This window comes from Bos indicus x Bos taurus, chromosome 8, assembly GCF_003369695.1.
Source record: "Bos indicus x Bos taurus breed Angus x Brahman F1 hybrid chromosome 8, Bos_hybrid_MaternalHap_v2.0, whole genome shotgun sequence".
NCBI classification, from domain to species: domain Eukaryota; kingdom Metazoa; phylum Chordata; class Mammalia; order Artiodactyla; family Bovidae; genus Bos; species Bos indicus x Bos taurus.
The window spans coordinates 73,381,476-73,399,780 of record NC_040083.1 but is presented as its reverse complement, the minus strand read 5'-3'; the positions used below and the strand labels follow the sequence as shown (position 1 = coordinate 73,399,780).

The following is an 18,305-nucleotide window of genomic DNA, read 5'->3' as shown; positions in this document are numbered from 1 at the left end:
AACTCACGCCCCCTGCAGTGGAAGTGCGGACTCCTAACCTCTGGACCACCAGGGAATTCCCAATCCATTTTTAATTTTCAATTGTTCTATAAATTTCATAAATTTTGTGACTTTGAGTTCAGATCTAAAAATGGCTCACATACTATGTTGGGTGATATGCCTCTATTTTGTTGTTAATTTATTTGCTTTTTGCCGTACCACTTGACATGTGGCATGTGGGACCTTAGTTCTCCCACCAGGGACTGAACTCATACCCACTGCCCTGGAAGCACAGAGACTTAACCACTGGAAGACCAGAGGAGTCCCTGGTATGTCTTTTACATTTCTTTTAAATGTACAGGTTCTTCTCTCTTGTAATTTATTCGGTAAAGAAATCAGACTTTGGAGCTTCCCTGGTGGCTCAATGGTGTAGAATCCATCTGCCAATGCAGGAGATATGGGTTTGATCACTGATCTGGGAAGACCCCATATGCCTCGAAGCAACTGAGCCCATAAGCCACAACTATTGAGCCCGTGCTCTGGAGCCCAGGAGCGCAACTGCTGAAGCCCCCAACCCCTAGAGCCTGTGCTCCACAACAAGAGCGCTCACTGCAGTGAGAAGTCTGTGCACTGCAACTGCAGAGTAGCCCCGCTTGCCACAACTAGAGAAAAGCCTGCACATCAAGGAAGATCCAGCACAGCCAAAAATAAATATAAAAGATAAATAGATAAGATTATAAATACGTATAAAGAAATCAGGCTTTGTCCTGTGGAATTCCCACTGTCTCTTCTCTTTTCTTCTGTCCTTCCTATAAATTGATAGTTGGACCTAGAGGCCTACATCAGAACTGGATTCGATTTGACAAGTTTAAAGGTGATGATGTTTTCACCCATCAAAAGACAGATAATGTCTGGTTGTCTTTTGTGATGTTAGCAGTTGTTGATGATTTATGTCTACAGTCATTAGTGTATTAGGGATCCCTTCATTATTTATTAATGGGAATGTATAGGGAGGAACTTCATCCACTATTTGGTTATTCTCAGTACAGTTTGCATTGGAAAGAAAAATGCTGATTTTCTCCCTTTGTTTACTAATTTTCAAAATAATGAGTTGGTTTTTAGCATCATCCAACAGTATACAATTTGATTATTTAATATATTAATATTGAGGTGTAAGGAGCCCACATGCAATGCAGGAGATGTGGGTTTGCTACCTGGATCAGGAAGATCCCCTGGAGAAGGAAATGGCAACTCACTCTAGTATTCTTGTCTGGGAAATCCCATGGACAGAGGAGACTGGTGGGCTACAGTCCATGGGGTCACCAAAGAGCAGACACAACTTGGTGACTAAATAACAGCAACAAACAAAATAATTGACATAAACTACATATATTAAAGTGTTTACCTTGATGGGTTTTCACAAATGTATATACCTGGGAAACTGTCAGAATTATGAAAATGAACATATTACTCATGAATCAGGCTTTTAAAGTATTTTATAAGCTGATAAATTTAAATGTTGATATTTTTGACTGTTTTCATTAATATTCTTTTTGAAGCTAAGACGGTCCCATTTTTTAACAATGGGAGCTTATTTGAAGCTCCCGTGGTCCTTTTGAAATGTCCTTATTGTCTTTGTTAATTTCTTTGCTGTCTTTTAAAAGAATATTTATGTTTTTATTTATTCACTTACTTGGTTTTAACAGGTCTTAGTTTTGGCCTGTGGGATCTAGTTCCCCAACCAGGGATGGAACCCGGGCCTCCTGCATTGGGAACGCGGAGTCTCAGCCGCTGGACCGCCAGGGAAGCCCCAGATAGGACATCAGACTTCTCCAAGGAGTTCGAGGTCCTTTCAGTGGGAAACCGGATGCATCATATATTAAGTGGTGGTGAAACAAAGCGGGAAAATCCAATAAAATTTGTCGTCTGGGTTCACGGTAGTCAGAAGGCAAGAGCTGTTTCACCAAGCAGCTCTGTAATTATGTCGTTTTGTCTGTGCAGCTCTTTCCACTTTGGTGTTCAAAGTAGATTTTTATAGGATTAAAATTCATCTTTGGGGCAATCTAAGAATGGAAGAAAGGGTTTACAGAGATTATTATCCCATTTTATAGCTGGGAGAACAGACCAAATTGTTGTGACTTGTCCATTAGGGGCAAATTTGAATAGAATCTAGCCTCCTAAGCCTGAAAACAGGATTCTCATTTTGCTGCCAGGACCTCCTGGCCTCACAACTTCAATCCCCCCACCTCCATCTTTTTTTTTTTTTTTTTAAATGAATAAGGGATAGGAAGTAGTGAGGAATGAGAAAGAAGAAAAATCAGAGGTTTCTTTTTTTTTTTTTTTAACTCTCTTTTCCTTTTTCTTCCTTTTCCTCCCTCCCTCTTCCTCTCTCCCTCCCTCCCTCTCTTTCTTTCTTTCTTAGTATTCTTGCCTGGAGAATTCCACGGACAGGCTAGAGTCCATAGGGTTACAAAGAGTCAGACACAACTGAGCGACTAAGCACAGACATTCTATTCTCTGTGCCTTTGAGGGCTTTCCAGGTGGCGCACGCAGGACCCTCAGGTTCAATTCTTGGGTGGAGGAGATCCCCTGGAGGATGAAATGGCAACCCACTCCAGTATTCTTGCCTGGGAAATCCAATGGACAGAGGAGCCTGGTGGACTATGGTCTGTGGGGTTGTAAAGAGTCAGACACAACTGAGCAACTGAACACATAGGTCTCTGAACGCGTTGGAAATACATGAGGAATGGGATGTAAAATTAGAGAAAGGAATCACAGAATTCTGGGCTTTGAAGAGCCTCCTTAAACTCTGCAGCCCAACCCCCTCCACTCAGAGAGTACTGCACTTAGGCTCAATCAAGATAAATGGGCACTCTCCTTTTAGAAAGATGCAGCCAAGTGTAGTCCACTGCGAACTGCATCCATTTGGACTAACAAAAGCAAGTCCCCCAAATGGCAGCTTTAAGTTTACGAAAATGAATCCAAGTCGAAGTGCTCAGGGAGAAATAAATGACCAGGAATAAACAGCGATGTGAACTCAACGACAGCCATGTGGGAAAAAGAAGGGTCTGTGCAAATAGCGCTTTGCAGCTCCGGCTTTGATTTTGCCTAGTCCTCACTGAGGAAATGCAAAGTTAGTTCAGTTTGTACTGACTAAAGTGATTCAGTTAACTAGCTTTACAGGTTCTCTCTGCTGTGTCAGTGTAGGCCACAAAGAAACATCGAGGATTCATTTTCCGTAAAGGTCTTTAAAAATGTATAGACTTAGTGTGTGCATGTGCATGCAGTCGTGTCTGACTCTTTGCAACCCCACAGACTATAGCCCTCAAGGCTCCTCTGTTCATGGCATTTCCCAGGCAAGAATACTGGAGTGGGTTGCCATTTCCTCTTCCAGGGGATCTTCCAGACCCAAGGATCAAACCCATATCTCATGTCTCCTGCATTGGCAGGCAGGTTCTTTACCACCTGCGCCACCTGGGAAGCTATATGGTCTTTCTGGAGTGTTAGAATATATTTTACGTTGGATGAGGATGTTGCAGTGTGATCTGCCTTAAAGCAAGCTACCTGTCATATTTACAAAACGCGTTTTCCTTTCTCCACATGCTTCATTCTGCTCCTCTTGGCCCATCCCCCACACATAACAGGACACTTCCAGGGTCAGCGTCCTTCCTATGAGCTCCCATGGCTCCTCTGTGCATGCTTTCCCACTTTTTTAAAATAGGCAATGATTACTTATATATACGATTTTCAGAATTGTATTTTGTGAACTTTTCTTATAATACTGTGAAATTAAGGAATAATGATGATGCAACTTCTTTCTTATAAACTTAAAAATATCTATTAGACAAGTGATTAAAAGTCTTAGTGATGACTGTAAACAGAATTTCAATAGTAAATATTTGTGCCAAAACATATCTTATTTTACTTTTAATCTTTCAATAAACTTTCCTATGCCTATGCTTGGTCATCTTTTAGCATCTGTTTTTTTTTTTTACTCTATTTATTGAAGTAGAGTTGGTGTACAATATTATATAAGTTAGAGGCATACAACATAGCGGCTTACAATGTTAAAGGTTATATTCTATTTATAGTTATCATATAATATTGGCTATATTCCCTGTTTTGTATGACAAAGACTTGTAGTTTATTTTATATATAATAGCTTGTAACTCCTAATCCCCTACCTCTGTGTCCCCCTCCCCACTGGCAACCACTAGTTTGTTCTCTATGTCTGTGAGTCTTCTTTTTGTTATATTCACTAGTTTGTTGTAGTTTTTAGATTCCATGTATAAGTGATATCATACAATATTTGCCTTTCTCTGTTTGACTTATTTCAGTTAGCATAATACTCTACAAGCCCATCCATGTTGCTGCAAATGGCCAAATTTCATTCCTTTTTATGGCTGAGTAATATGCCATTGTATATGAATACCTCATCTTCTTATTCCAGTCACCTGTTAATGAACATTTAGGTTTCTTTCCACGTCTTGTAAATTGTTTTGGTTACCCTAAACTTCAAATTAAATCCTGTATAACCCAGAATGACTTCCCCATACCTCAGTATGTGAAATTTTCTTCCATCATTTTCCCCTCTTAATTGAAAATCTTTCCATAGGAAACACTGATAATCAATATATTTTTCTAATGTTGCAAGAGTGGCTCAGTTGCCTGCTCTTGGGTCCATTCATTATTGTTAAAAAAAAGATCTTTCTTTTTCTTTGGTCATACATTCATAGCTAAAATTTTTCTTATGAATTGAACCTGAATTTCCCTCTTTCTTTTCCTTTCTTCCTTTTGTTTTTAAAAAATAGCCTACATTGCTTTTTCCCTAACTTTACTGAGATATAATTGGTACATAGCAGTGTATAAATTTAAGGTGTACACCTGATGATATGATACGCCTATATATTGTGAAATGATGACTGCAATAAGATTAGTTATCACCTCCATCATCTCACATAATTACTGTTTTCCCCCTGCAAATCATTGTTCTTTTTCTACAGATAGGCTCATCATCACAGATAAAGGCGAGGAACCTGCCCTTTAAATAAACCTGCCAGATTTGATGTGTCTGAATGAGCATCCTCTTGTGGCATCAGCGTGGCACTCTCCAGGCTCGTTCCAAAGGCAACTGTTTGCGGGTGTCAGTGTCAGAGGTGCGTTCCTTGTACATCCTCAGTGGTCATAACACTGTCATTTTAGAGCAGATTTCAGTTTTTTTTTTTTTAATTATTTATTTGGCTGTGTCAGGTCTTAGCTGTGGCTTGCAGGATCTTCTTGTGTTGCTGTGGCTCATGGACATTCTAGCTGTGGCTCGGAAGCTCAGGCGTTGTGGTGTACCGCCTTATTGGCCTTGAGGCCTGTGGGATCTTAGTTCCCCGAACAGGACTTGAGCCTGAGTCCTCTGCATTGCAGGGTGGATTCTTCACTGGACCACCAGGGGAACCCCCAGATTTCATTTTTGAAACCAGCTCCAAATCATGTGGAGTGAAGTCTGATAGAAGGAAGTAAGTGACCCAACTTGAGAATGCCATTTTAGACTCAAAAGCAAGTCTTAAATGACTCAAATCAGAGGCAATTCCCAGGGAGTAATTCCAAATACATTATCAACAAAGACAACGTCAGGGAAATAAGCCTATGGATCTCAGGGAGCAGAGTGTTAGTCACTCATTTGTGTCTGACTCTTTGTGACCTCATGGACTGTAGCCCACCAGTCTCCTCTGTCCATGGAATTCTCCAGGCAAGAATAGAATACTGGAGTGGGTAGTCATTCGCTTCTCCAGGAAATCTTCCGAACCCAGGGATCGAACCCCGGTCTTCTGCACTGTGGGCAGATTCCTTATTATCTGTGCTATAGCGGGGGAGAGGGCTCATTTGGATTTGTAAATTCTACTGTATGGATTTGAAAATCTCTTCAGTACAGAAACAAACCTTTCAGAGCTGGATTCAAATGACAAATAAGAATGATACAGTCAGTCCTCCGAACTGTGCTTTCTTTTCTGGTCAGGCCCCAGCTCAGGCTCCCAAGTTGGTCCCCCTGCTGCCACTGATAACATCACGGGCACCTCCAGAGCCCTTCCTGCCTTTGTTCTGGGTGTCACTGATGTTAATCAAATGGGAAGGAAACACAATTCAGAGCTCACAAAGCAAAGGGGAACTGATTTTCAAGTTCATGACTTTCAAATCCAGGGCACAAAGGCAGAGGCATTTTAACTAGGTATGTGAGGCTGGAGCTACTACTCTTAAATCTGTGCTTTCCTTTTAATGGGAAGTGCTTTTTAATTCACACTTTGGGGACTTATTTTACTGCACAAAGAGGTTTGTTCCCATGCATTTTTGGTTTGATGCCTTCCTACATGGAGTGTGAAGAGAATGTGTAAATAGGCCCCTGGAAAATCAAAAGTCTCATTAACTCTGTGTCTATTTAATCCAGCAAATGTTTGTTAAAGGGGTGTGATCCAGGCAGTGTAGTAGGAGTCAGAAATGGAAGAGGAGAAAGAGGTGTCTGCCCTAAAGGAGTTTGCAATCTGCTTATGTAATCTGACAAATACATAGATAAATGCCAGAATCAGGTGCTGACAGAGGAGAGAAGAAAGGAGGTTAACCTGGGAGGATGGCAGAGGACTTCATAGATCCAATTACATTTTAGTTGGATTTTAAAGGGCAGATAAAAATCTTAGCTGAATTGGGGATTGTGAGCAGGATGGAAATCCAGGATGGAAATCTGGAAAACACAGAGGATCCTGGTGAAATGGTGCCTAATCCCACCTCCCTGACCATTGGTGTGAGGGAGACCATAGCCACTGAGAGAACAGGAAAGAATGGACACCTGAACCAGTCTCTGCTCTTATTAAACGGGATTCCTCTTCCCTTCCATTTTCTCTCAGACTTAATTGATTTCAGGCAACTCCCCTGCAGACTTAAGAGAAAGTCTTAATTCACTGCTCTTCCTGAAATACACTTGTCCCTCGGTTCATGAGAGGTTGGTTCCAGGACCTCCCTCGGATACCAAAATCAGAGAATGCTCCACTCTCTTGTAGTAAAGGGTGTGGTACAGCCAACTTTCTGTATCCTCGGGTTCTGTATCCTCGGGTTCTGCGTCCTTGGATTCAACCAACCACAGATCAAAGTAAGTTTGGCTGAGACTTCTCCCAGTGAATAGGAATCTGCCTGCCAATACAGGGGACACAGGTTCGATCCCTGGGCCAGGAGGATTCCACATGCCATGGAGCAGCTAAGCCCGTGCCTGCACGCTGCAATTACTGAGCCCACGCAATACAGCTATTGAAGCGCCTGTGCGCTGTAATAGAGAAGGCACCGCAGTGAGAAGCCCTCGCACCATAGCAAAGAGTAGCCGCCGCGCCCTGACCCCACCCCCCCGCGACTAGAGAATCCAGCTCGCAGCAACGAGGACCCAGCGCGGCCAAAAATGAATACATAACTTTAAAAAAAAATTAGTTTGTTTGAACCTGCGTTGTGGAGCCCACAGACCTGGAGGGCCGAATGTGTAGCTACATCTTGAAAGGAAAAACTTTAAAAACCCAATGATTTACTTATTGGGATTGCTTTTTTACAGTTTATCTGAGCAAGGTGCTTATAAGGAACATGCTTTTGACCAAGGAACCTTGTTGGAGCACAGAATCACAGCGGTAAGTGAGCACTGAAGAGGATTTCTGTCTAGGGATGTGTGTTTGGGGAGCAGGGATGAGAGGCTGCAGACCAAGGCCTGTGGAGCGATTGATGGCTCTACATCTTTCTCTTTTGTCTTTATTGAATTTGTTGTATTACTGCTTCTATTTTTTTCTGTTTTGGGGTTTGGGAGCTACAAGGCTTGTGGAATATTAACTCCCCGACTAGGGAATTGAACTCACACCCCCTGCATTGGAATGTGAAGTCTTAACCACTGTACCATCAGAGAAATCCCAACTCTACATCCCATCCTGGTTTCCCCCATGGGCTGCATTTCTCCCTGATTGCTTTTTGTGCCAGTCTTCCATTTGTGTCCTCTCCCATCTTCTTCCTTTAAGTCCACCTGCTTTTTCCAGATCCAGTACCATCACACACGCACCATATGGCATGATGTTATAATTTGGCAAAAGCCAGTTAAAATGAAATTAAACTCTCCTTTACCCTGCCCCATCTCTTCCCTTTCCTTCTGTTCCTAGTTAATAGTCTTTGTGGTTCTGTGGGAGGCTCACACAGCTGGTAGCCTGTGGAAGGAGCCATAAAATGATGTAAGAAGCCACTCCAGAAATAAACACATTGATCCTGCAAAATGCCTGAGCTTAACTCTGTAAAAGAGATCCAGCAGAGACCCGAAACAGACGTGTCCATTGTGACTGTGTTGTTTGGCATTAATGTAGATCTGTTTTACCATATGTCACATATCCGGTGTCTCCAAGGCATGAAGTTTTCCAGTGAAGCACATTTTCAAAATAACTGAAGGTTATCATGTCAGGGATAAAATTAACATTTTTCTTTTATTAGAATCTTTATAAAACATGGTCACTCTCTTATCTTCATTTTGTGTTAGACTGTTGGTGCAGAATAAAGTAAAGAATCCACCTGCCAGTGCAGAAGACATGGGTTCGATCCCTGGGTCGGGAAGATCTCCTGGAGGAGAAAATGGCACCCCACTCCAGTCTTCTTGACTGGAAAATTCCTTGGGCAGAGAAACCTGGTGGGCTACAGTCCATAGGGTTGTAAAGAGTCAGACATGACTGAGAAGCTGAGCACACCCACATCCTGGGTTCTGCTAAAAATATGTTGTCATATAAAATATTATAGAAAGAATATAAGAACAGCCTTTAGGTACATTTCTTTCCCCTTTATTTTAAACAAAAACAAGTTTACAGAAGAGTTGGAAATACAGAGAACTTGTTTTCCCTGAACCATCTGAGAGTACATTGCTCACGTAATGCCCCATCATTCCCCCGATACTTGTTCCAGGCTGAATCATGTCCTCCCAAAATTCATATGTTGAAATCCTAATTCCTGGGATTCATGATGGGACTGCATTTGGAAATAGGATCTTTAAGGAGGCAATTAGGGTGAAACGAGGTCCAGTGTGACTGGTGTCTTCAGAGGAGGACATTTGGACACAGACATGGTACATAGGGAAGGCGATGAGAAGACACAGGAAGAAGATGACCATGTACCAACCAGGGAAGGAGGTCTGGAGCAGATCCTTCCTTCATGGTCCTCAGAAGAAAATAACCCTGCTGACACCTTGACCTTGGACTTCCAGTCTCTTAGTACTGTGGGATTTCTTGTGTGTGTATGTGTGTTTCGTTTTAAATTAATTAATTTATTTTTGGCTGCACTGGATCTTCCTTCACTGTAAGTTAGAATAAATAAATAAAGCCCTTAAAAAAAAAGATTCCAAAAAAAAAAAAAAAAGATTCCAAATCAGGTCTGTTCAACTCCAAAGCCCATGTCATTTCTAATCTTCCAGGCTGTCTCACATAAAGAACACTAAACACATTTGAAATTAATCCACCAGGGTCAATGAGGTTTATCTAACTTTATTGATCATTGTCCAGCAGAGAAATATTTAGAACACCCCAAAACACAAGGACTGATATCCCTGGTGACACAGTGGATAAAAATCATCCTGCTAATGCAAGGGACACAGGTTCTATCCCTGGTCCAAGAAGATCCCACATGCCAAGGAGCATCTAGACCCATGGGCTGCAACTACTAAAGCCTGGATGCCCTATAGCCCATGCTCCGCAACAAGAGAAGCCACCAAATGAGAAGCCCCTACTTACCGCAACTAGAGAAAACCTGGGTCTCCTAGGTTGCAGGCAGCTTCTTTACCCTCTAGCCACCAGCATGCTCCCCCCAATCTGATTTTGAGTGATTAGGTGAGGAGCCTACAAGTCCAGGAAGTTAGGAAAAAAAAAAACAAAAAACAAACTCACAGCATCAGAATCCAGCCCGAGGAATCCTCAGTGCCCCGTGAATTTCCTGGATGACTCTACCCAACCTCCAAGTCTGACAAGTTCGTTATAGGTTGTTGTTGTTCATCCGTTCAGTGACTCTGAGACCCCATGCACTGCAGCCCGCCAGGCTTCCCTGTCCTTCACTGTCTCCCAGAGTTTGCTCAAATTCATGGCTGTTGAGTCGGTGATGAGTTATAGGTAACCAGTCTCTGATTCACAAGGAGGAAAGTACTGCTGCTTGGCTACTTGATCCCTTAGCTGGCAATCCATTTATGTGTGGAAGTAACCAGTGAACTGATACAAAGCCTGTTTGTTTTTTTAAAGCTTTAAAGATTCTCTCTGGGTATCTCTCCACTGTCCTTTCACCCAAGTTCAGATGCAGGGAGGAAGGACTCAGTTTCCCAGGCTGCTGCAGGCTTGGGGGCTGGTCTTTCCAAGGACAGTGCAGATTTGAGGTCTTTAAACCATATACTCAGGGACAGAACTATAAATACCCAGAATGCCTCTGGCTCAGACAGTAAAGAATCCTCCTGCAATGCTGGAGACTTGGGTTCAATCCCTGGGTTGGAAAGATCCCCTGGAAGAGGGCATGGCAACCTACTCCAGTATTCTTGCCTGGAGAATCCGCATGGACAGAGGAGCCTGGTGGGCTACCGTCCATGGTGTTGCAGAGAGTCGGCTATGACTGAGTGACTAAGCACAGCATAGCATGAAACAAACAAAATCAGAAACAGAGAAAAGACTGGTGGTTGCCAAGGGGGGTGCCGTGTGGGATAGGGTGGGAGTGGGAGTTTGAGTTTAGCAAACAAGGTCCTTCTGTAATAGCACAGGGAACTATATTCAATATTCTGTGATTAACCATAATGGAAAAGAATATGAAAAAGAATGGATATATGTGTAAAACTGAATCACTGTTGTATAGCAAAATTAACACATCATAAATCAACTCTACTTCAATAAAATAAACCAAAAAAAAGAGTATCTGATGTCTTAAATAGATATCTAGTAATTAACAAAGAATCAAGGATTATAAGTGAGAATTTATGACTATCCAAACAAGTTTTTATACCCTTTGGCCTGTTTGAATGTCTTGGTTGTTCCCTTACCATATTCTTCCATTAGACGCTTTTTCTTTTTTAAAGATTTTTTAAAAATTATTTTTATTTATTTATCTGGCTCTGCCGGGTCCTAGTTGTGCTATGAGAGCTCTTATCTGTGGCATGTGGCATCTCGTTCCTCCACCAGGGATCAAACTGGGGCCTTCTGCATTGGGAGGGTGAAGTCTTAGCCACTGGGCCAACAGGAAGTCCCTACAAATTTTTTTGATGTGGACCATTTTTTTTTAAAGTCTTTATTGAATTTGTTACAATATTGCTTCTACTTTATTTTATTTTTGGCCACGAGGCATATGGGATCTTAGCTCCTTGACCAGGGATCAAACCTGCACCCCCTGGGTTGGAAGGCAAAGTCTCAACTACAGAACCACTAGGGAAGTCCCTAGATGAAAATGAGATGGCCCCAGGAGTTTGTCTTCAGAGGCAATGAGAAAGGAGGAAGATGTATGTGGGGGGTGTGGGGGTTGGGGGAGGTCTTGGACGAGGAGCAGCTCCATGGGGTAGAGTGGAGTAGGGGCACGAAGCAAAAATGAGTCCCTGAGTCCTTGGGACTGAGGCGGGATGGAAAAGAAGAACATGGCAGCTGGGTCTGGGAACTGGCTCTGGGAATCCCACAGGGAAAAAAAGCTTTGGTGCCCTTTGACCCAGTCATCCTACTTCTAGAAAGCTCTCCTAGGAAAATAATCCAAAAGAAAAAATATCTAAACCCCTTGACTTTTCCCAGCCTCTCAGGCCTGTGGGTACAGACAGGGATCCATTCATAGCGATGTCTGTGGTCCTTGGCATCCTGGCCCACATGCAGAACTGGGTGACCTTAAGTCTTTGGCTTAGAGCCGGCGAATCAGGTCTCAGAGTCCCCTGCAAGGGGCTCGAGCATGCTAAGGACCAGATGTGCTTCTGTTCTGCTCATGCTTGTTGTGGAAGTCCTCAGCCTGCAGACCATGGGAGGGTGGCCCTTTGCTTTAGGCCCAGTGCAGCCAATTAAATAAACATTAAAAAATTAATAAGACAGTTTTCTCTTCACCTCCTCTTTTCAAAAGAAGAAAATAAACACTCATTTTCCATTTTCTTGACTCTCCATCTCTCCCCTCTAGGCCAATGCAGGCCTGCTCTGCATTGCATGTCATCTCTTACTAAGAGTTGCCTGAAAATTTCCCTGCACCTCACCCACAATCTTCCCTTAGGCTCTGAGTAACACACTTACATGTTCATTGTAATATTAGGTATTGGGCTTTCCAGGCAGCACTAGTGGTAAAGAATCCTGCTGCCAGTGCAGGACATGTGGGAAACACGGCTTCCATCCCTGGGTCGGGAAGATCCCCTGGAGGAAGAAATGGCAACCCACTCCAGTATTCTTGCCTTAAAAAAATCCCATGGACAGAGGAGCCTTGTGTGTTACAGTCCATGGGGTTGCAAAGAGTCTGACACGACTGAGCACACACACAATATTAGGCATAATAGTGAAAAGCTGAGAGTAATCTGAAAAAACAGTAGTAGAGGGATAATTGGATAAGTGATAGAGTGTAACCTCTTGTGAGTTATACAGAGCCAATAACAATTATGAAGACTCTGTAACAACATAAAAAATGTGCTTATGATTTAATTTTAAGTGATAAAAAGAATACCCACTACTATGATTTCAGCTCCATAAAAATGATACATGCCCATGAAATGAATAGAAAAGAAACTTGAACAAATGAAAACCAATTCAACTTGGAGTGTGAATAGGGTAGGTGCGTTTTTTTTTTTTTTTTCTGTACTTAGTGTTCCATTAATTTATCACTAATGTCATTTATTTGATAAAGAATAACCGTTGTGGGGACTTCCCTGGTGGTCCAGTGGTTAAGACTCTGTGCTTGAAATGCAGAGGACATGGGTTCAGTCCCTGGTTGGAACTAAGATCCCATATGCCTCAAGGTGCAGCCTAAAAAGATAAGTTATTAGAAAAAATGAATACAATGCTGGATCCCACTTTGAGATATGCTTTGTACATACCTCAATTTTCATATAAGCTTCAGAAGAGTAGCTCAACTTTACCAGTCTCCTCCCTGGGGGCATTTCCTGCTTGAAATTCTAGAAGCTGTCTGAAAAGCTTTCTTATCTATACTGGCAAGGTGTAATCCCGTGATTTCAGGAGGAACAATAATAACATTTCAAGAGGAAACACTAGAGACCAATCAGAACATGAACATTCTGATAGTTGCCTCCCTCACAATCCTCTGGGTCTTCTGGGACTTCCCTGGTGGTCCAGTGATTAAGAATCCACCTTCCAATGCAAGGGATTCTTTGTGACCCATGGACTGTAGCCTACCAGGCTCCTCTGTCCATGGAATTCTCCAGGCAAGAATACTGGAGCAGGTTGCCATTTCCTCTTCTAGGGAGGAACTTCCTCCTCCCTTCCCAAACCAGGGATTGGATCCAGGGATTGAACCCAGGTTTCCCGCATTGCAGGCAGACCCTTTACCAACTGAGCCACCAGGGAAATAGCCAATGCAGGGGACCCTGGTTCAATTTCTGAGCAACTAAGCCCACAAGCAACAAAGATGTCACATGACACAAGAAAGACCAGACACAGTCAAATAAATAAATATTAAAAAAAGGTCCTCTGACTGCAACTGGAGGGGGTCTAATAGAGAAGAGCAATCTGGCTGGTTGTCAAGAAATTAGAGCTCTTCTGTGGGTGCTCACGGCTATTTGTAGTGTGTCGTGCTCCAATCTGTCAGCTACAAAAACTACTGACCCACAAGGCTGGTTATCAAGGCCTTACCCCATGAAGAATTGACTCTGCTTCCCCTTTGGTTGGCCTTCATTTGGATTTTTTTGCCTACCTGCCCCTGTGGATTCATGATTCATTGTAACCTTTCTCCCAGCTAGGTACATTGCTCTCAGGGATGAAGCTGATGGTCTTGTCCCTCTATTTTGACACAACAAGACCTGAATAGCAGGATGGGGAGCCAAGCTGGCTTGGATCCTGAGAACACTGAATTCCGTCCACCTGGAGCCTAACTCCTAAATTGAGGCCCCGACTCGAGGAAGTCCTATAGATATAAATATATATGTTACTCATTCTGTGTCTGACTCTTTGCAACCTCTGGTCTGTAGCCCGCTAGGCTCCTCTCACCATGGGATTCTCCAGGCAAGAATACTGGGGTGGGTTGCCATGCCCTCCTCCAGGGGATCTTCCAGACCCAGGGATCAAACCTGAGTCTCTTATGTCTCCTGCATTGGCAGGTGGATTCTTTACCACTAGTGCCACCTGGAAACCTGGCCTCCTCCTTGGGCTTGATTACTACAAGCCCAAGTTTTGCTACAGAAGCTCGAAGAACTCGGGAAACCCTTTGACTCCTGAGCTCACTGGTTTATTATGAAAGAGCATCACACAGGAACAGCCCAGGGCAAGGTATGTGAGAAGGGATGTGAACTTCCATGCTCTTTCTGAGGCCATTCTTCCCACAATGCCAGATGTTCACCAGCCTGGATGCTCTTTGAACCCTGTTCTTTTGTTTTTTTTTTTTTTTGTTTGTTTGTTTTTGAGGATTCATTATATAGACATGATTGATTACATCAGCGGTCATTGGTAACTGACTCAACCTCCAGTCCCTCTTTCCTCCTTGGAAATCAGAGGGTGGGACCAAAGGTTCCAACCCTCTAATCCTCTAATCATGTGGCTGGCTCCCCTGTCGACCAGTCCCCACCCTTAGGTTAGGTTACGTGTGTATGTTCTGTCGCTTCAGTAGGAAGCCAAGGCTCTCTAAAAGCCACCTCATTAATATAATGAAAGAAACTTTTAGGGCTTGCATTACTAGGAGCTTGGTGCTAGAAATGGGTCAAAGGTCAAATATATATATTGCTTGTTATAACCACGATATCACTGACTTGTGGATAATGATGGTCCTCTCTGCTTTTGCCTCAGGAAACAGAGAACATCATACCCGCTCTGTGAGTCTTACGGAAATTCTAGAGCCTCCAACAGGTTCATGGCGGTGAAATTAGTTAAATGGTTTCAAAGAAAGAACAAGTCCTGCTACTTTATGGAGGAGCTGCTGAAGAACTTTGGCCACTGTGCTCTCAAGCAGAATGACTTCTCCAGAGACTCACTGAGAGGACCTGCCAGCAGGTGCATGAACCCTTGTTGAGGGCACTGGCTTTACCATGAGAGGACTTGACTCAAGACCAGTTCTGCCACATTCCAGGCGAGTGACTTGGGCCTCACATTTCCTCATCTGTAGAATGGGAATAACAACAACACCTCCTAAAAAGGTTTGTTGTGAGGATCAAATCAGGTATGTGAAAATGTTAAAAAAAAAGAAAAAGAAAAAAGAGACAGTTGCCCGAATTATTAGTGCTGTGTAACTAATGATTTTATGAATTACAATGGAGCATGGGTTAGGGTTAAAAGAACACAGAAGGGCTTCCCTGGTGGTTCAGTGGTAAAGAATCTGCCTGCCAATGCAGGCGACACGGGTTCCATCCCTGACTTGGGAAGATCCCATGTGCCTGGGGGCAACTCAACCCCTGCACCACAACTATTGAGCCTGTGCTTTAGAGCTCAGGAAATGCAGCTACTGAGCCCATATGTCCTAGAGCCCCCTGCTCTGCAACAAGAGGAGCCATTGAAATGGAAGCCCTGTGCACCGCAACTAGAGAAAAGCCCGTGCAGGAATAAAGACCCAGCACAACCAAAAATAAATAAACAGATAAATTAAAAAAAAATCTATCTTAAAGAACAAAACATGGAAGACTGGCCCTACTGGACAGGCCAGTCCCATTTGCTAAGTGCTGGGGTCGGGGAAGATGGCAGAGAGAGGGCTGAAGTTAAGGGTTCACATCAAAGGATCCTCTGTGGATGAGCAACTGACATTAGAGGGCTCTTCTGGCTCCCTGTAGAGGGGTGGTGGTAGGGGTAACAATAGGGACATTCAGTCCTTCGTCTGTGTCCCAGATCCCAAACTGGACCGTGGGGAGGAGCCTTTGCTGGCAAACAGGCTGGCATCCATTCCGGGAAAGAAGCTGGCTCCATACGCAGCTTGTCCATCAACCACAATCTTTTCAGCGCTAGGATCTCCGTACGTCTTGGGAGAAGGCACTGCTTCCCAGGTCTTTACACCCTGGAGATGGCATCACACTTGGTGGCAGGTGGGCTAAGCGCCCCTCCGTCACTCAGATCACCTGCTTAGAGGAATCGGGGAGAAGAGGGCACTGTGGCCCTCTGCCCGCTGGGAACAAGTCCCAGCCAGGCGAAAGGAGGGGAGATGGAGTTTGGCAGCAGCCTGGCTTGGAGGTCTGCCTGGGAGACTCGGAACAAGCAGGTTTGGGTCTGCCGGTAGTAATCTCCGCGACAGTGTCTCTGCCCCGTTTCAACAACTCTCGACTTCCTGAGCGCCTTGCGGCTGTGGGAGCTTGTTTTCTCGTCTTAACAAAGAGATTGTTACAGTCACCTGAAAAGCATAGTCACGAACTTGCTAACTATTCAATAAATAGTAGCTGTCACCGCCGCGTTCGCAGTCAGCAGCTCTGCGCATCATCCGAGGATGGCTGATTCAGCCCTGCGCGACCCCGCACCCACCTTAACCCTGGACCTTGACGCTCCAGGTTCTTTCTCTACCTGGTCTGGGAGGGAACTGCAATCTTTCTGCTGCCGGAGCAACCGGGAGCCGGTGTGCAGAACCCTGAGGAGAACAGCAGAACGTTCCCGCCTCCTTCTTCCCCTCGCTCCCGGTGCTCCAGGTTGGTCCACCAAACAACTGGATTTCTGTTGGCTTCTAGTGCCCACGAGGACTGCAGTTGCCAGCTGAGCCCCAACCCAGACCAACTACCTGGATTTCACTGCCCAAATCTCAGTGGTTCTCATGAGGGGCTATTGCAATGTGGTGGGAGCATTTAGGGGAGCCCTGCTGGCATTTAGTGGGTTTGCCAGTGATGCCAGATGCCCTTCAAAGTGTGGAACAGTCCTGAACAACAAAGAACTGTGTGGCATGACTTTCAGATGTCCCACAGGACATACATGTTAGGAAAGGCCATTTATTCTTAATTAGCTGAACCAGCATCTAGCCCAGTTTGTGTATAAACAAAATGCTCTTGTTTGTAAGACCGAAAAAAAAATTATTGTGGTAAGATAGACACAACATAAAATTTACCATTTTAACCATTTTTAAAGGACACAATTCTAGTACATTTGCAATGTCATGCAAGGTGGCTACAGTATAATTCCAAACCTTTTTCAAAACCCTAAATGGAAGCTCTCTTACCATTAACCAATTGTTCCCTCTTTTCCCTGCCCCCAGACCTTTTTGTTGTTGTTTAGTCGCTAAATTGTGTCTGACTGTTTGTGACCCCATGGACTATAGCCCACCAGGCTCTTCTGTCCATGGGATTTCCCCAGACAAGGACACTGGAGTGGCTTGCCATCTCCTTCTCCAGGGGATCTTCCTGACCCACGGATTGAACCCACATCTCCTGCATTTAGCAGGCAGATTCTTTACCACTGAGCCACCTGGGAAGCCCATGCCCCAGCCCTTAATAACCTCTAATCTACTTTCTGTCTCAGTGAATTCACCTGTTCTAGTTACTTCATCAGAGAAGGCAATGGCACCCCACTCCAGTACTCTTGCCTGGAAAATCCCATGGATGGAGGAGCCCGGTGGGCTGCAGTCCATGGGATCCCTAAGAGTTGGACACAACTGAGTGACTTCATTACCATCACTGGAGATGAGGCCATGCATGATATTTGAATCGTAAATAAAATTTATATGCCTCAGTCTGCATTTGTAACATTGAACATGGCTGCAAGCATTTGACACCTTATTATATGCTTTCTAATGTAATTATGTGCAAACATTCACATGTTGAAATACATTTTATTTTATTATATTTTACATTTCTTTTTATTCCCAAGTTAAAGCATTATGATTGCAGGGCAACTACCGAGACTAGGCACCACAACTAGAGAGTCCACACACCGCAACAAAAAGATCCCAAGTGCTGCAACTAAGGCCTGACACAGCCAAATAAATAAATAATAAAGATGTCAGAAAAGTAAAAAGCTCAATATCAGGAGCCCGTATATCTGAAGGTTTGGCCAAGCCCCAAGGAGTCATTATATATATATGATGTGAAGCAGCCTTGGAGATGTCTGCTGTTGCACTCTGAATGAGAAGAATATAATGTGACCCACGGACAATGCAATCCTAACATTTCCTCCTCATGCCAGTATTCCATCACTCAGCTGCTTTCTAGCTCTGTGCCTGGAACCAATGCCAACAAAGAT

General features: G+C 43.8%; 1 long non-coding RNA gene across 1 annotated transcript; it reads left to right on the top strand.

Moving 5' to 3' along the window:
* Positions 1-1,722: 1,722 nt before the first annotated feature.
* On the top strand, positions 1,723-8,603 carry LOC113897323. Its single transcript, XR_003512324.1, has 3 exons — positions 1,723-1,825; positions 4,983-5,135; positions 7,556-8,603. It is a non-coding gene; the product is annotated as an uncharacterized LOC113897323 (long non-coding RNA).
* Positions 8,604-18,305: the final 9,702 nt, after the last annotated feature.